At 33.8% G+C, this 18,932-nt stretch overlaps 1 long non-coding RNA gene across 2 annotated transcripts in view; it reads left to right on the plus strand.

Moving 5' to 3' along the window:
- LOC148600648 (uncharacterized) overlaps nucleotides 1-18,932 on the plus strand; it is a 48,470-nt gene that overhangs the window by 8,992 nt on the left and 20,546 nt on the right. For both annotated transcript variants that reach the window (XR_015918082.1, XR_015918081.1), the window contains exons 6-7: nucleotides 275-361; nucleotides 2,021-2,099. This is a non-coding gene — a long non-coding RNA (uncharacterized LOC148600648). The remainder of the gene's footprint in view (nucleotides 1-274; nucleotides 362-2,020; nucleotides 2,100-18,932) is intronic.

An 18,932-nucleotide genomic window follows, 5' to 3' on the forward strand; every position in this document is an offset into this window, starting at 1 on the left:
AACTGATATAAAAACATGTACTTGCTCTAAATGTACAGAATCAAGGTGTTGTTATCAACAAAAAGTACTTTGTCACTGCATATTTATCTTTCCTTTCAGTCATTTCGGGTTAATCATTATTTCTTTTTTCTGTGTGTCATTCTTAGCTAGATATTAAACATAAACTCATCTTGTTAACACAGTGCTAAAGCTTATACCGGAATGATTATGAATTTCGCTTTCAATAAATTCTGGAATAGAACGGCATTATATAGATATCGAATTTTTTTTTCAGGATTTTGGCGAAAGAAATCCTCAAATTATACTTTTTTGAGTTGAATTATGGTTTCATAAGGTTGAGTAACTGCTAATATAAAACATCGTAAGTATCAAATTAATACACATTGAGTGAGCTCTTCTGTAATCAATTGAAATACGGTTTCTACTGTTTAAATGCATAGAAAGGGTAATCAACTGAACCAGGATTCCAGCGGGAATCAAAAGAATGTTATCGATTACAATTAAAACTGGGAGCATTGACCAGGTATACTGGTAGAGTGGGCATCCTCTGCTTTTCTAGAAACACCAAATTGGTTGCTCATAAAAAGTCAAGTCCGAGGTCGACGAAAAAAAAGAAAAAAATAGACGTTCAACAAATAGGTTATTATGGTGCAGATAACACAGTTACTATCCACGAGTACCTGATGACGACCATGTACTTTGTTGTGATGACATCAATCCGGAAGCATCAGTAACCCTGTTCCAAAAGTCTAACTGTAAGAATTATAGAGTGATACAAAAAGTCTGTGTAGGTACGGCAAGCTCTGACTTATGATTTGTGATTTGTGAACTTTATACGCAAATACTGAAGAAATGTTGCAAAGAAAGTTTGAAATTGAAAAGAAAGTTGACAATACGGAAAGAAAAGTCATCGCGTTTGTCGTATTCTTTGTCAATAGTTTCCTTTACCATCGATTTGTAAGTGTAAGTCAAGATATAAGGCCGAATCAACAGTGTCGGTAGTATTCTTTATCTCAAGTTCCTATGGGAAGATGCGATGTATAAACTAGGACTGTTTAATGACAATAAATCACCTTGAAACGGAAACAAGAGCATCTGATAGAACTATGTTATGTTCTCCGTCGGTCAACTATTATCTTTCCTTTTTGACTAGTTTGAGAAAATCTTTTGTCGTCCCTTTATGGTCATTGGACTGTTGAAAATATTAGATACTAATAGCACGTCACAAGTGACTGTTTGATGCACAGTGTGTAAGTTTGTTTACCATGTATATTGATGATTTAATTGTATGTGGTTATAGGTGGTCTGATTCCATCAAATATTTAGAGGGACTTCTGATAAGTTATAAACTGCTAATCTCACTGTTAATCTCGAAGTTTGAAAATCAACAGTTGACTACTTAATGCATACTATAGGTCAAGGAGTAATCAAGAGAACCAAGGTTATAGCGGTAATCAAAATAATGTAATGCAGGGACAAAGACCCGACATGGAAAACAGACATACACAACAAAGAACATAAAGTAACTAAAATCATACATACAAAGTAACAAAAGCAAATGGCAACTCGGACTCCACTAAAAACTGGGAGCATGGACCAGGTGCACCGGTAGGGTAAGCGTCCTCTGCTTTTCTACACCTGCCTACTTGCTCATAAAAAGTCAAGTCCGGGGTAGACAAACGAGGAAAGGAAAACTATGACCCGTTGAATAAATCAGTTTTCATGGTGCGGATGTCAAGAACATGTCTAACCCTTATTGCTAAAGTTGAAGCAATTGTTCAGTTCGTTTCTCCAACGCAAATAATGAGGTATATGGTCATGTTTGATTTCTATAGAAATTTGTTTTCTAATTTTGCTACTGCCGTTGAACATTTAACACAACTTCTTAGTCTTAGGGAGAATCCCATCTTTCGGTCGAATGGCAAATACCAGATAACTGTTGAAAATATAAAATCACTGTTGACTAGTTTTCCGGTCTTAATATCTCCAGATTAAGAAAATGTTTTCATACTTTTTGTAGACGCAAGCGACGTTTATGTTGGAGCTGTCCTGTGCAAGGAGAGGCCAGATCTTGTAAACCAACCAATTCCATATTTTAGGTAAAAATTAATATTGAAAAAGAATGTTTTACAATTTTATAAGCTTTATAGCATTTTGATTTGTATTTAAGGGGTGTTAGAATGCTATATATGCTTATTACATTCAAGGTGAATATGTTTTAGCTACTATTATACTTGTTTGATTATTATTGCTAAATATAAAAATAGTAATATTGTAAATATATTATTTTAATAAATGATTTTTTCTAGACTTTATAACCAAACAAGTACTGTTTTTCGCGACTCTTTGATGATGCATTACAATGATGTAAATTAGTCCAGAACTTTCGTAGTATTTTTAGAACATTTTTGACTTTGAACTTAAATGCTTGGTTTCTTACACTCAAATTAATTTAATCAACTCATCAGTGTTGTTTTTTTTTTGTTTTTTTTGCGGGGGGGGGGGGAACAATTTTATAAAAGTGCTTTAATTCTTTAAATACTAGACTTATATACATACATTTGTACCTTGAATTAAGTGTTGAATAGTACATTGGACTCGATGGATATTAACATTTTCAATTAAATTTTTAATCATGGAATTTGTAACGTTTTATTTAGATGATTGAAATCGTAATTTTTCGCTTGTTGACTGAACTTTTTGACATTTACTAAACAATTAACTATGTGGTATTCCATTGATATAATCAGAAATCAATGGGTTAGAATTTAACATTTAACACCCTGTAAAAAACATCACATAAAAACAAACTTGCTGAAGTATTTGATGACATTTCACTTGTCATTCTAATCACAACATGTCTACACTATAATTTAAGGAATGAATAACTGGTCTCTGTAAATACAACCTTAATGTAATTACTGATGACAGATGACTGAACGCTCCCCAACAGACCATATTTTGATTAGATACTTGAAATTATTTTTTTGCACATAGCAAAGCTCGTCTGCACTATAAGTGTTACAATTTTGAATGAGACCCACCTTTGAAATTTTGAAACATGCATGTGTGCCAGATTTTGTTAAGATAGCTGCTTGCCATAATGTTGATGTTGTTTTTATAAAACAGCAACATTATACTGGCTGTTCTTTATAGCTGGAAGTCGTGAGAATAGAGATTTAATATATGCTATAAAAATATATTATTGGGCCAAGTACCAGTGAATGAAGCTCCCTAAACCTAATAAGACCGTTTGCATTTTTAGGGTGTTTTGTGAGGTTAACTTTCTTTCAAAGTTTAACTCATATCCGTTCCCTATAAAAGACGACCACACTGATAGTATTGGTATTGCACATTTTGTCAGTGCATTCGATCTGCTAAAAAGCTATATACAAGTGCCATTGACAAAGACAGCTTGTAGGATATCAGACGGCTTGTTTTAGTATAAAATCATGCAATTCAATATAACAAAACGCACCACTAACATTAAGAGAATTATTAATGATGTTTTGAAGGATCTTAATACATGTATCTTTGTATAAGGTAGTACAAGCATACGAACTGTGCTACGATCAATCGAACCATCCGTGTTACTTTTTATTAACCCAACATCAGGGACAAAACAGAGGTGATATTAAGCTTGTTTATATTTACATTTTCAATATATCATATCTGCCTTGATTTTGATTTTACTTTAACTATAAAAATAAATGTTTAGTTTCAATGTGAAAGTGGTTGTTAGACGAAACGGTTCAAATTATTAACATCAAACAGTATTGTAAAACATTTGAACAATATGCGATATTTCGTATACTTCTCACCAGATTACTAAATTACATTTCGCACACGGAAATTATACCATTTTTCATGAATCGTACGGTCAAACATACATGTTAAGTTGGCTCTTAAATGAATAAATTTTTAAATATAGGCAAAAATATATATTAACAATAATCAGTCCTGCCTTTCTTTATTTTATGACTGTTATGACTTTTTATTGTCCGATAATTTCAATCCTGCCTTTTATTTCAAATTTGATCGTAGCAACATCCTGCACTGAATATTAAATTGTAGTTTTCTTGAGTGTACAATACAAAGTTTTGTACAAGACCCGCTTGTTTTTAACACACATAGTATTTGTTTTCACATTTTGAAGCACCATTTGCATATACATGTCGTTATGCCTGTTTTGTTTAAATCTTCGGCCGACCAAGATTGCAAGTATACTTGCAAATTATGATGTCCTTGTTGAATTATAAAACTTACACTGCAATCGGCCCTCGTGTGCGTTTCAAGAGTCAATAACTGTTAACCTTTTTACGAAATGATTTTTTCTGTAACTTGTGTACTAGACCAAATATTGAACTGATTTTCATGTCTAAGCAATAGATAAGAATATTTGATTAACAGTCTCAAGTAAAGCAAGCAATTGAATGAATGACAAATTTTGAACTCAAATGTATTGGTAGTAACGAGATAGTAAAATTCTACCTACAACTATGAATTACGACACACCAGTCATCTATTATTTAAGGTTGTAGTAAATCAAACACATACGTTCATTGTTGAACTGAAATTCAAAGCTTAAATGTTGATTGACAGCCATTTCCTTCCAAAAATAAAAATAACGAGGCTTGCAATGATATGAAATCACTCATCATTCATATCAAGGTCAAATTGTAAACTAGTAAAACACCTAGTACGTTACAAAAGAGGGTATCTGGTAATAAGCAAAATGGGGAGTGAAATATATTTTGCCTTGCACTGTGATATTAATGTTACAAGTTTCAATTCAGACCAATACTAGATTAAACTTGTTCAGAATTCAAAAGAATTTCTGCAAAAGAGCGTTTCATATAACTGAATAAAATGTATGTTTTAATTATCATTTTATTGATTTAGTTAATATTTATAATATTTTATTGAATATAAACCCTTATGGGATAAGTAAAGAAACAAATACAATATAAAAAGAAACACTATATCATATTAAGCTATTGAAACATAGAAATGAAATAAAAAATGATTAAATACGTATGCACTTAACCAATGTGGACCTCATTTTCACACTTCTAAAGACTGCTTCATTAAATCTACAACAATGGGTAATTCACCTATATCTTAATTTAGAATAAGAATAGTTTTATCAAAAGAGTCAAGTTGGCGAAAATCTGGGAATTTATCTGACAAAACTTTTTTTTTAATTTGCCCTTAACCCCTCATTTATTTTGCAATTGAAAACTCACCTAAAACTTTGCATATTTGTCAACTTCTCTTTTAACGGTGTATATTTTTATATCTACCATGTTCCAGTTCCAAGTTATGATCACTAACGCGGAACATTGTTAGCATCTTTATACTATTAAATGTTTACTTTTAAATAATCTGACATTGGAGTATTTTGTTAGCAACATACCTTTGTTCAAGAGGCATAATTGTATGAAGTCTAAAGTGGTGCCCGAATGATGGAATGGTGTACCCTAGGCATGCCACATGCTGGAGTCGTCAGGCAATAATACGGAAAACCTGGCCACAAACCATAGTGGTGCAACGTGTTTGAAAAAATGCCTTGTTCCTCGCATGTTAAAGAACCTTTCTATGGTATTCTATCGGAGAAGGAACTATTGGGCTCCGCCACAGGAGGATGAATTGCCCAACCCTACCCTCCTCTCCCTATTTCCAGAGGCTAATAAACTTTGCCGACTCTATCATCCTTGTGTCCCGTCCCATTCTTCATTTCATGTTCATCGCCTGGATATACCTAAAATGTCGCTGCTCAGTAGTTAGCCTCCAACATTAAATCTATCAATCAATCAATCAATCTTAAGATAGCTATACTTCATGAAGTACCGTTTACCTATCATACATGATCTTCACACTCGATTTGTACCGTGCTCTTACCATGAAATTGCGCTTTCTACCCAAAACATCACAGCTGTTGCAAACCGTACAATTAACATGACCATAATAACGTGCATTCTTATTACATATGTTGCAAACCTTTTTCTGTACAATGAAATACATATACCACATGAAAAAAAAACAACATAATACCACTGAAAACAAACATGCTTTTTTGATCAGAGGCGGTTTGTATCCGCAACATTCAATGCTACTTGAAAAAAAATTTCCTATCCAAAACATAAATGTTCATCATAACTGCTACAGAGAGTACTTCTGAAATGTTCATAGTACTTTCCTGCCCAAGTAATATTCGTTCATCGCATCTTATTGGAAACCTACTATAAACATGGCCATTTCGCGTGAAATAGCACTTCCTACCCAAAATTATAAATGGTAATTACATATGATAATGACGGTATATGGCAACATTATGTGCAAATACGTTTTCCTACCAAATAAATGAATGCTCATCACATCTGATTGAATGTACTCTGAATTTGGCCAATCTACTTACGAACGTCGCTTTTCTACCTAAATTATACATGCTCACCATATTTGATACTTTAAATATGACCTTCCTACATCAGATCCAATTCAAACGCTACTCTTAAAATGGTCACTTTATTTGGAAAGCAATTCCATACCCTTAATGTGCATGATTACCGCATATGGTACTGTTAACATGGCCTTACGTTTAAAATAACAATTTCATACGCGTGATTATTCATGCTCATGAAATTTTATTCGAATATTACTTTGAACATGTTAATTTCACTTAAAAAATATCCTACCCAAAACATATATGCTCATCAAGTTTCATGCAGACTATACTCTTGATGTAGCGACACTAATTGACAGAGCAACTTTCTACCTCCTAATATACATGCTTATCACATCTTTCGCGTATTGTACTCTTAACACGTCCTTATTATATTATATAGCATGTTTACACAAACAATCACCTGATTTTAACCGTACTTTTAGCATGATCATACTACTTGAAGCAGCACTTTCCTACAAAAAGCATCCATGCTTATTACATCTGATTCAAAACCTACTCTTAACATGGCCAAACAACCTTAAATAGCACGTTCCTTGGTGAGATGAAGTTTTTGTACACATGATAATTGCATCAGATTAAAACTTTAATCTAAATATTGCAATAGCACTTTCAAACTCAAAACATGCATAATCATTAAATCTGAAGTAAAGTGAACTATATTCCTGACATGACCACACTCTTTGAAACAGCACTTTCTAACTCAGAATCATTCATGTTTATCAAACTGATTTGAACTCTTCTCTTATCATAGCTTTACCATAAACTAGCACTTTTCAACCCAAAACATAAGGCTCATACCGTATTATTAACATAACAATAGCACGTTCCTACTCTAACATCCATCCTGATTTCATCTTATGTGGGTTGTACTTTAAATATGGCCATACTACTTGACAGAGCTCTTTTTACCAAAATCATAATATCACATCACATCTGATGATGACCGATCGCTCAACACATCCATACTACTGAAAACACATTTCTTTCCATATCATCACATCATATTTTAATCGCTTTCTTAGCATAGTTATTCTCCTTCAAATATCAATTTAATCCAATTCAACATGTTTATTATATACTCTTTACATAGCTATACTACGTGGAGTAGTACTTCCCTTCCCAAATTATTCATGCTCGTAAAATCTAATTCGAACATCCACTTAACACGACCTAGCAATTCAAAACAGAAAGTTATAACCCTGTTTAAAGCTGCTTATCCGATCTGATCTGATTCAACATGACCATATCACTTGAAATAAACTCTTATTGATAACATTGTCATACTATGTGAAATAGCACTTTCCCACCGAAAACATCACATCTGACAGTACACATCATATGGCCAAATCACTTGAGATAGCACTTAACTACCAAACACATATGTGATTCTCGCATCAGCTGCCGACTTCCCTCTCAATATAGGCAAAGAACTTGAAATAGCACTTTCCTACCCCAAAATATTCGTAGTCATTACATTGTCTCCGACTCCTACTGCTGACATGGGCATGTAGCTAAAGATAGTACTTTCCTACTAAATTCAAACATATTCATACATGTTCTTATATCTGATTTGTATCGTCCCCTTCATATAGCCAACCATACCTAATGTACTCTAAACATTGCGTGACAACGTAAGAACGGGTTTTCATACAAAAAGTGTACTTGTTGATTCCATCTTTTTCGTATGTGCTCAAAATATATCGGTACTATTTGAACTAGCGCTTTCCTACCCAAAACATTTACACTCACCACATCAAATTTGTACCGTATTTTTAAAATAGCCATAATACCTATCATAGCATTTTCCTATTCCAAATATACATGTTCATCTTATTTGATGCGGACTGTACTATAACTATTGTCATACTACTTCAAAGTGCAATTCCTAACCAAAATCATACATATCCATCGTATCAAACCCTAATATTAATATAGCCATACCACTTGAAAAAGCACTTTCCTACCAATATCAAACATGCTCATTACATCTGATTGTACCATACTCTAAACATGACCATATTACTTGAGATGGCAAGTACGAAGTCATCACATATAATACGGAATGTTGGCATAACTTGGCTTACTACTGAGACTAGTAATTTGTACTAAAAAGAAACCGTCTGATGTGAATTGTACTTTTCATATGGCCGTACTATTTGCAGTATCACTTTCCAAATCAAACATATACCCTCTTCACATCTGAAATAGACTGCACTCTGAACATAGCCATACTACTTGAAACAGCATTTTCATCACAAAATTGTACATGCCCATCAGAAAAGACGCCAGCAGCACTCCTGATATATATAGCCAACCTACTTCAAACAGCACTTTCCAACATTAATATATATGCCCATTATATTTGATACATTTGTACCTAAATCATACATGCTCATCACATCTTTTTCGAACCCTATTGATAACATTGTCATACTATGTGAAATAGCACTTTCCCACCGAAAACATCACATCTGATGTGGACAGTACACATCATATGGCCAAATCACTTGAGATAGCATTTAACTACCAAACACATATGTGATTCTCGCATCAGTTGCCGACATCTCTCTCAATATAGCCAAAGAACTTGAAATAGCACTTTCCTACTCCACAATATTCATAGTCATTACATTTTCTCCGACTCCTACTGCTGACATGGGCATGTAGATAAAAATAGTACTTTCCTACTAAATTCTTACATATTCATACATGTTCTTATATCTGATTTTTATCAACCTCTTCATATAGCCAACCATACCTAATGTACTCTAAACATTGAGTGACAACGTAAGAACGGGTTTTCATACAAAAAGTGTACTTGTTGATTCCATCTTTATCGTATGTGCTCAAAATATATCGGCACTATATGAACTAGCGCTTTCCTACCCAAAACATTTACACTCATTACATCACATGTGTACAGTATTTTTAGCATAGCCATAATACCTATCATAGCATTTTCCTACTCAAAATATACATGTTCATCTTATTTGACGCGGACTGAACAATAACTATTGCCATACTACTTCAAAGTGCAATTCCTAACCAAAATCATACATACCCATCATATGTTAGTCAAACCCTCCTATTAATATACTCATACCACTTGAAAAAGCACTTTCCTACCAAAATCAAACATGCTCATTACATCTGATTGTACAATACTCTTAACATGACCATATTACTTGAAATGGTAAGTACGAAGTCATCACATATAATACGGAATATTAGCATAAATTGGTTTACTACTGAGACTAATAATTTTTAATAAAAGAAACTATCTGATGTGAATTATTCTCTTCATCTGGCCGTACTATTTGCAGTATCACTTTCCAAATCAAACATATACCCTCTTCACACCTAAAACAGACTGTACTCTGAACATAGCCATCCTACTTGAAACACCATTTTCATCACAAAATTGTACATGCTCATCACAAAAGACGCCAGCAGCACTCCTAATATATATAGCCAACCTACTTCAAACAGCACTTTCCAACATTAATATATATGCCCATTATATTTGATACATTTGTACCTAAATCATACATGCTCATCACATCTTTTTCGAACCCTATTGATAACATTGTCATACTATGTGAAATAGCACTATTCCACCGAAAAGATCATATCTGATGTGGACAGTACACATCATAAGGCCAAATCACTTGAGATAGCACTTAACTACCAAACACATATGTGATTCTCGCATCAGTTGCCGACTTCTCTCTCAATATAGCCAAAGAACTTGAAATAGCACTTTTCTACCCCAAAATATTCAAAGTCATTACATTTTCTCCGACTCCTACTGCTGACATGGGCATGTAGCTAAAAATAGTACTTTCCTACTAAATTCATATATATTCATACATGTTCTTATATCTGATTTGTATCGTCCTCTTAATATAGCCAACAATACCTAATGTACTCTAAACATTGAGTGACAACGTAAGAACGGGTTTTCATACAAAAAGTGTACTTGTTGATTCCATCTTTTTCGTATGTGCTCAAAATATATCGGTATTATGTGTACTAGCACTTACCTACCCAAAACATTTACACTCATCACATCACATTTGTACCGTATTTTTAGCATAGCCATAATACCTATCATAGCATTTTCCTACTCAAAATATACATGTTCATCTTATTTGACGCGGACTGAACAATAACTATTGCCATACTACTTCAAAGTGCAATTTCTAACCAAAATCATACATCCCCATCATATGTTATTCAAACCCTACTGTTAATATAGCCATACCACTTAAAAAAGCACTTTCCTACCAAATCAAACATGCTCATTACATCTGATTGTACCATACTCTTTACATGACCATACTCCTTGAAATGGCAACTACGAAGTCTTAACATATAATACGAAATGTTGGCATAAATTGGCGTACTACTGAGACTAGTAATTTGTACTAAAAACAAACCATCGAATGTGAATTGTACTCTTCATATGGCCGTACTACTTGCAGTATCACTTTCCAAATCAAATATATACCCTCTTCACATCTGAAATAGACTGTACACTGAACAAAGCCATACTACTTGAAACAGCATTTTCATCACAAAACTGTACATGCTCATCACAAAAGAAACTAGCAGCACTCCTAATATATATATAGTCAAAGGACTTCAAACAGCACTTTCCAACATAAATATATATGCTCATTATATTTGATACATTTGTACCTAAATCATACATGCTCATCACATCAATTTCGAACCCAATTGATAACATTGTCATACTCTGTGATATAGCACTTTCCCACCGAAAACATCACTACTGATGTGGACAGTACACATCATATGACCAAATCACTTGGGATAGCACTTAATTTCTACACACATATGTGATTCTCGCATCAGTTGCCGACTTCTCTCTCAATATAGCCAAAGAACTTGAAATAGCACTTTCCTACCCCAAAATATTCATAGTCATTACATTTTCTCCGACTCCTAATGCTGACATCGGCATGTAGCTAAAAATATTGCTTTCCTACTAAATTCATATATATTCATACATGTTCTTATATCTGATTTGTATCTTTCCCTTCATATAACCAACCATACCTAATGTACTCTAAACATTGAGTGACAACGTAAGAACGGGTTTTCATACAAAAAGTGTACTTGTTGATTCCATCTTTTTCGTATGTGCTCAAAATATATCGGTATTATGTGTACTAGCACTTACCTACCCAAAACATTTACACTCATCACATCACATTTGTACCGTATTTTTAGCATAGCCATAATACCTATCATAGCATTTTCCTACTCAAAATATACATGTTCATCTTATTTGACGCGGACTGAACAATAACTATTGCCATACTACTTCAAAGTGCAATTTCTAACCAAAATCATACATCCCCATCATATGTTATTCAAACCCTACTGTTAATATAGCCATACCACTTAAAAAAGCACTTTCCTACCAAATCAAACATGCTCATTACATCTGATTGTACCATACTCTTTACATGACCATACTCCTTGAAATGGCAACTACGAAGTCTTAACATATAATACGAAATGTTGGCATAAATTGGCGTACTACTGAGACTAGTAATTTGTACTAAAAACAAACCATCGAATGTGAATTGTACTCTTCATATGGCCGTACTACTTGCAGTATCACTTTCCAAATCAAATATATACCCTCTTCACATCTGAAATAGACTGTACACTGAACAAAGCCATACTACTTGAAACAGCATTTTCATCACAAAATTGTACATGCTCATCACAAAAGAAACTAGCAGCACTCCTAATATATATATAGTCAAAGGACTTCAAACAGCACTTTCCAACATAAATATATATGCTCATTATATTTGATACATTTGTACCTAAATCATACATGCTCATCACATCAATTTCGAACCCAATTGATAACATTGTCATACTCTGTGATATAGCACTTTCCCACCGAAAACATCACTACTGATGTGGACAGTACACATCATATGACCAAATCACTTGGGATAGCACTTAATTTCTACACACATATGTGATTCTCGCATCAGTTGCCGACTTCTCTCTCAATATAGCCAAAGAACTTGAAATAGCACTTTCCTACCCCAAAATATTCATAGTCATTACATTTTCTCCGACTCCTACTGCTGACATCGGCATGTAGCTAAAAATATTGCTTTCCTACTAAATTCATATATATTCATACATGTTCTTATATCTGATTTGTATCTTTCTCTTCATATAACCAACCATACCTAATGTACTCTAAACATTGAGTTACAACGTAAGAACGGGTTTTCATAAAAAAAAGTGTACTTGTTGATTCCATCTTTTTCGTATGTGCTCAAAATATATCGGTACTATGTGAACTAGCGCTTTCCTACCCAAAACATTTACACTCATCGCATCACATTTGTACAGTATTTTTAGCATAGCCATAATACCTATCATAGCATTTTCCTACTCAAAATATACATGTTCATCTTATTTGACGTGGACTGAACAATAACTATTGCCATACTACTTCAAAGTGCAATTCCTAACCAAAATCATACATACCCATCATATGTTAGTCAAACCCTCCTATTAATATACTCATACCACTTGAAAAAGCACTTTCCAACCAAAATCAAACATGCTCATTACAGCTGATTGTACCATACTCTTAACATGACCATACTACTTGAAATGGGAAGTACCAAGTCTTCACATAAAGTATTGAATGTTGGCATAAATTGGCGTACTACTGAGACTAGTATTTTCTACTTAAAACAAACCATCTAATGTGAATTGTAGTCTTCATATGGCCGTACTACTTGCAGTATCACTTTCCAAATCAAACATATACCCTCTTCACATCTAAAATAGACTGTACTCTGAACCTAGCCATACTACTTGCAACAGCATTTTCATTACAAAATTGTACATGCCCATCACAAAATACGCCAGCAGCACTCCCAATTTATATATAGCCAAACGATTTCAAACAGCACTTCCCAACATAAAAATATATGCTCATTATATTTGATACATTTGTACCTAAATCATACATGCTCATCACATCTATTTCGAACCCTATTGATATCATTGTCATACTATGTGATATAGCACTTTCCCACCGAAAACATCACATCTGATGTGGACAGTACACATCAGATGGCCAAATCACTTAAGATAGCACTTAACTACCAAACAAATATGTGGTTCTTGCATCAGTTGCCGACTTCTCTTTCAATATAGCCAAAGAACTTAAAATAGCACTTTCCTACCCCAAAATACTCATAGTCATTACATTTTCTCCGACTCCTACTGCTGACATGGGCATGTAGCTAAAAATAGTACTTTCCTACTAAATTCATACATATTCATACATGTTCTTAAATCTGATTTGTATCGTTTTCTTCATATAGCCAACCATACCTAATGTACTCTAAATATTGAGTGACAACTTAAGAACGGGTTTTCATACAAAAAGTGTACTTCTCGATTCCATCTTTTTCGTATGTGGTCAAAATATATCGGTACTATGTGAACTAGCGCTTTCCTACCCAAAACATTTACACTCATCACATCACATTTGTACCGTATTTTTAGCATAGCCATAATACCTATCATAGCATTTTCCTACTCAAAATATACATGTTCATCTTATTTGACCCGGATTGAACTATAACTATTGCCATACTACTTCAAAGCGCAATTCCTAACCAAAATCATACATACCCATCATATGTTATTCAAACCCAACTATCAATATAGCCACACCACTTAAAAAAGCACTTTCCTACCAAAATCAAACATGCTCATTACATCTGATTGCACCATACTCTTAACATGACCATACTTTTTTGAAATGGCAAGAACGAAGTCATCACATATACTACGGAGTTATGGCATAAAATGGCTTACTACTGAGACTAGTAATTTGTACTAAAAAGTAACCATCTGATGTGAATTGTACTCTTTGTATGGCCATACTATTTGCAGTATCACTTTCTAAATCAAACATATACCCTCTTCACATCTGAAATAGACTGTACTCTGAACACAGCCATACTACCTGAAACATCATTTTCATCACAAAATGGTACATGCCCATTACAAAAGACGCCAGCAGCACTCCCAATATATATATATATATATATAGCCAAACTGTTTCAAACAGCACTTTCCTACATAAATATATATGCTCATTATATTTGATATATTTGTACCTAAATCATACATGCTCATCACATCTATTTCGAACATTATTGATAACATTGTCATACTATGTGAAATAGCACTTTCCCACCGAAAACATCACATCTGATGTGGACAGTACACATCATATGGCCAAATCACTGAAGGTAGCAGTTAACTACCAAACACATATGTGATTCTCGCATCAGTTGCCGACTTCTCTCTCAATATAGCCAAAGAACTTGAAATAGCACTTTCCTACCCCAAAATATTCAAAGTCATTACATTTTCTCCGACTCCTACTGCTGACATGGGCATGTAGCTAAAAATAGTACTTTCCCACTAAATTCATACATATTCGTACATGTTCTTATATCTGATTTGTATCGTCTTCTTCATATAGGAAACCATACCTAATGTACTCGAAATATTGAATGACAACGAAACAACATGTTTTCATACAAAAGCGTACTTGTTGATTCCATCTTTATCGTATGTGCTCAAAATATATCGGTACTATGTGAACTAGCGCTTTCCTACCCAAAACATTTACACTCATCACATTATGTTTGTACCGTATTTTTAGCATAGCAATAATACCTATCATAGCATTTTCCAACTAAAATTTACATGTTCATCTTATTTGACGCGGACTGTACTATAACTCTTACCATACTACTTCAATGTGCAATTCCTAACCAAAATCATACATACCCATCATACGTTATTCAAACCCTACTATTAATACAGCCATACCACTTGGAAAAGCACTTTCCTACCAAAATCAAACATGCTCATTACATCTGATTGTACCATACTCTTAACATGACCATACTACTTGATATAGAAAGTACGAAGTCATCACATATAATACGGAGTGTTGTCATAAATTGGCTTACTATTGAGACTAGTAATTTAAACTAAAACGAAACTATTTGATGTGAATTGTACGCTTCATATGGCCATACTACTTGCAGTATCACTTTCCAAATCAAACATATACCCTCTTCACATCTGAAATAGACTGTACTCTGAACATAGCCAAACTACTTGAAACAGCATTTTCATCACAAAATTGTACATGCCCATTACAAAAGACGCCAGCAGCACTCCTAATATATTTATATAGCCAAACTATTTCAAACAGCACTTTCCAACAATAACATATATGCTCATTATATTTGATACATTTGTACCTAAATCATACATGCTCATCACATCTATTTCGAACATTATTGATAACATTGTCATACTATGTGAAATAGCACTTTCCCACCGAAAACATCACATCTGATGTGGACAGTACACATCATATGGCCAAATCACTTAAGATAGCACTTAACTACCAAACACATATGTGATTCTCGCATCAGTTGCCGACTTCTCTCTCAATATAGCCAAAGAACTTAAAATAGCACTTTCCTACCCCAAAATATTCATAGTCATTACATTTTGTCCGACTCCTACTGCTGACATCGGCATGTAGCTAAAAATAGTACTTTCCTACTAAATTCATATATATTCATACATGTTCTTATATCTGATTTGTATCGTCCTCTTAATATAGCCAACCATACCTAATGTACACTAAACATTGAGTGACAACGTAAGAACGGGTTTTCATACAAAAAGTATACTTGTTGATTCCATCTTTTTCGTATGTGCCCAAAATATATTGGTACTATATGAACTAGCGCTTTCCTACCCAAGACATATACACTCATCACATCACATTGGTACCGTATTTTCAGCATAACCATAATCCCTATCGTAGCATTTTCCTAATCAAAATATACATGTTCATCTTATTTGACGCGGACTGTACTATAACTCTTACCATACTACTTCAAAGTGCAATTTCTAACCAAAATCATACATACCCATCATATGTTATTCAAACCCTACTATTAATATAGCCATACCACTTGAAAAAGCACTTTCCTACCATAATCAAACATGCTCATTACATCTGACTGTACCATACTCTTAACATGACCATACTACTTGATATAGAAAGTACGAAGTCATCACATATAATACGTAGTGTTGTCATAAATTGGCATACTATTGAGACTAGTAATTTAAACTAAAACGAAACTATCTGATGTGAATTGTACTCTTCATATGGCCATACTACTTGCAGTATCACTTTCCAAATCAAACATATACCCTCTTCACATCTGAAATAGACTGTATTCTGAACACAGCCATACTACTTGAAACAGCATTTTCATCACAAAATGGTACATGCCCATTACAAAAGACGCCAGCAGCACTCCTAATATATATAGCCAAACTGTTTCAAACAGCACTTTCCAACATAAATATATATGCTCATTATATTTGATACATTTGTACCTAAATCATACATGCTCATCACATCTATTTCGAACATAATTGATAACATTGTCATACTATGTGAAATAGCACTTTCCCACCGAAAACATCACATCTGATGTGGACAGTACACACCATATGGCCAAATCAGTGGAGATAGCACTTCACTACCAAACACATATGTGATTCTCGCATCAGTTGCCGACTTCTCTCTCAATATAGCCAAAGAACTTAAAATAGCACTTTCCTACCCCAAAATATTCATAGTCATTACATTTTCTCCGACTCCTACTGCTGACATGGGCATGTAGCTAAAAATAGTACTTTCCTACTAAATTCATACATATTCATACATGTTCTTATATCTGATTTGTATCGTCCTCTTGATATAGGAAAGCATACCTAATGTACTCTAAACATTGAGTGACAACGAAACAACATGTTTTCATACAAAAGCGTACTTGTTGATTCCATCTTTTTCGTATGTGCTCAAAATATATCGGTACTATGTGAACTAGCGCTTTCCTACCCAAAACATTTACACTCATCACATTATGTTTGTACCGTATTTTTAGCATAGCAATAATACCTATCATAGCATTTTCCTACTCAAAATATACATGGTCATCTTATTTGACGCGGACTGTACTATAACTCTTACCATACTACTTCAATGTGCAATTCCTAACCAAAATCATACATACCCATCATATGTTATTCAAACTCTACTATTAATATAGCCATATCACTTGAAAAAGCACTTTCCTACCAAAATCAAACATGCTCATTACATCTGATTGTACCGTACTCTTAACATGACCATACTACTTGAAATGGCAAGTACGAAGTCATCACATATAATACGTAGTGTTGTCATCAATTGGCTTACTATTGAGACTAATAATTTAAACTAAAACGAAACTATTTGATGTGAATAGTACTCTTCATATGGCCATACTACTTGCAGTATCACTTTCCAAATCAAACATATACCCTCTTCACATCTGAAATAGACTGTACTCTGAACATAGCCATACTACTTGAAACAGCATATTCATCACAAAATTGTACATGCCCATCACAAAAGACACCAGCAGCACTCCTAATATATGTAGCCAAACGACTTCAAACAGCACTTTCCAACATAAATATATATGCTCATTATATTTGATACATTTGTACCTAAATCATACATGCTCATCACATCTATTTCGAACATTATTGATAACATTGTCATACTATGTGAAATAGCACTTTCCCACAGAAAACATCACATCTGATGTGGACAGTACACATCATATGGCCAAATCACTGAAGGTAGCAGTTAATTACCAAACACATATGTGATTCTCGCATCAGTTGCCGACTTCTTTCTCAATATAGCCAAAGAACTTGAAATAGCACTTTCCTACCCCAAAATATTCAAAGTCATTACATTTTCTCCGACTCCTACTGCTGACTTTGGCATGTAGCGAAAAAGAGTACGTTCCTACTAAATTCATACATATTCATACATGTTCTTATATCTGATTTGCATTGTCTTCATGATATAGGAAACCATACCTAATGTACTCTAAACATTGAGTGACAACGTAAGAACGGGTTTTGATACAAAAAGTGTACTTGTTGATTTCATCTTTTTCGTATGTGCTCAAAATATATCGGTACTATATGAACTAGCGCTTTCCTACCCAAAACATTTACACTCATCACATCATATTTGTACCGTATTTTCAGCATAACCATAATCCCTATCATAGCATTTTCCTACTCAAAATATACATGTTCATCTTATTTGACGCGGACTGTACTATAACTCTTACCATACTACTTCAAAGCGCAATTCCTAACCAAAATCATACATACCCATCATATGTTATTCAAACCCTACTATTAATATAGCCATACCACTTGAAAAAGCACTTTCCTACCATGATCAAACATGCTCATTTCATCT

The sequence above is a fragment of the Perna viridis genome, chromosome 13, assembly GCF_037379345.1.
Source record: "Perna viridis isolate PV_CMFRI_1.1 ecotype Kerala chromosome 13, ASM3737934v1, whole genome shotgun sequence".
In the NCBI taxonomy this organism is placed as follows: Eukaryota; Metazoa; Mollusca; class Bivalvia; order Mytilida; family Mytilidae; genus Perna; species Perna viridis.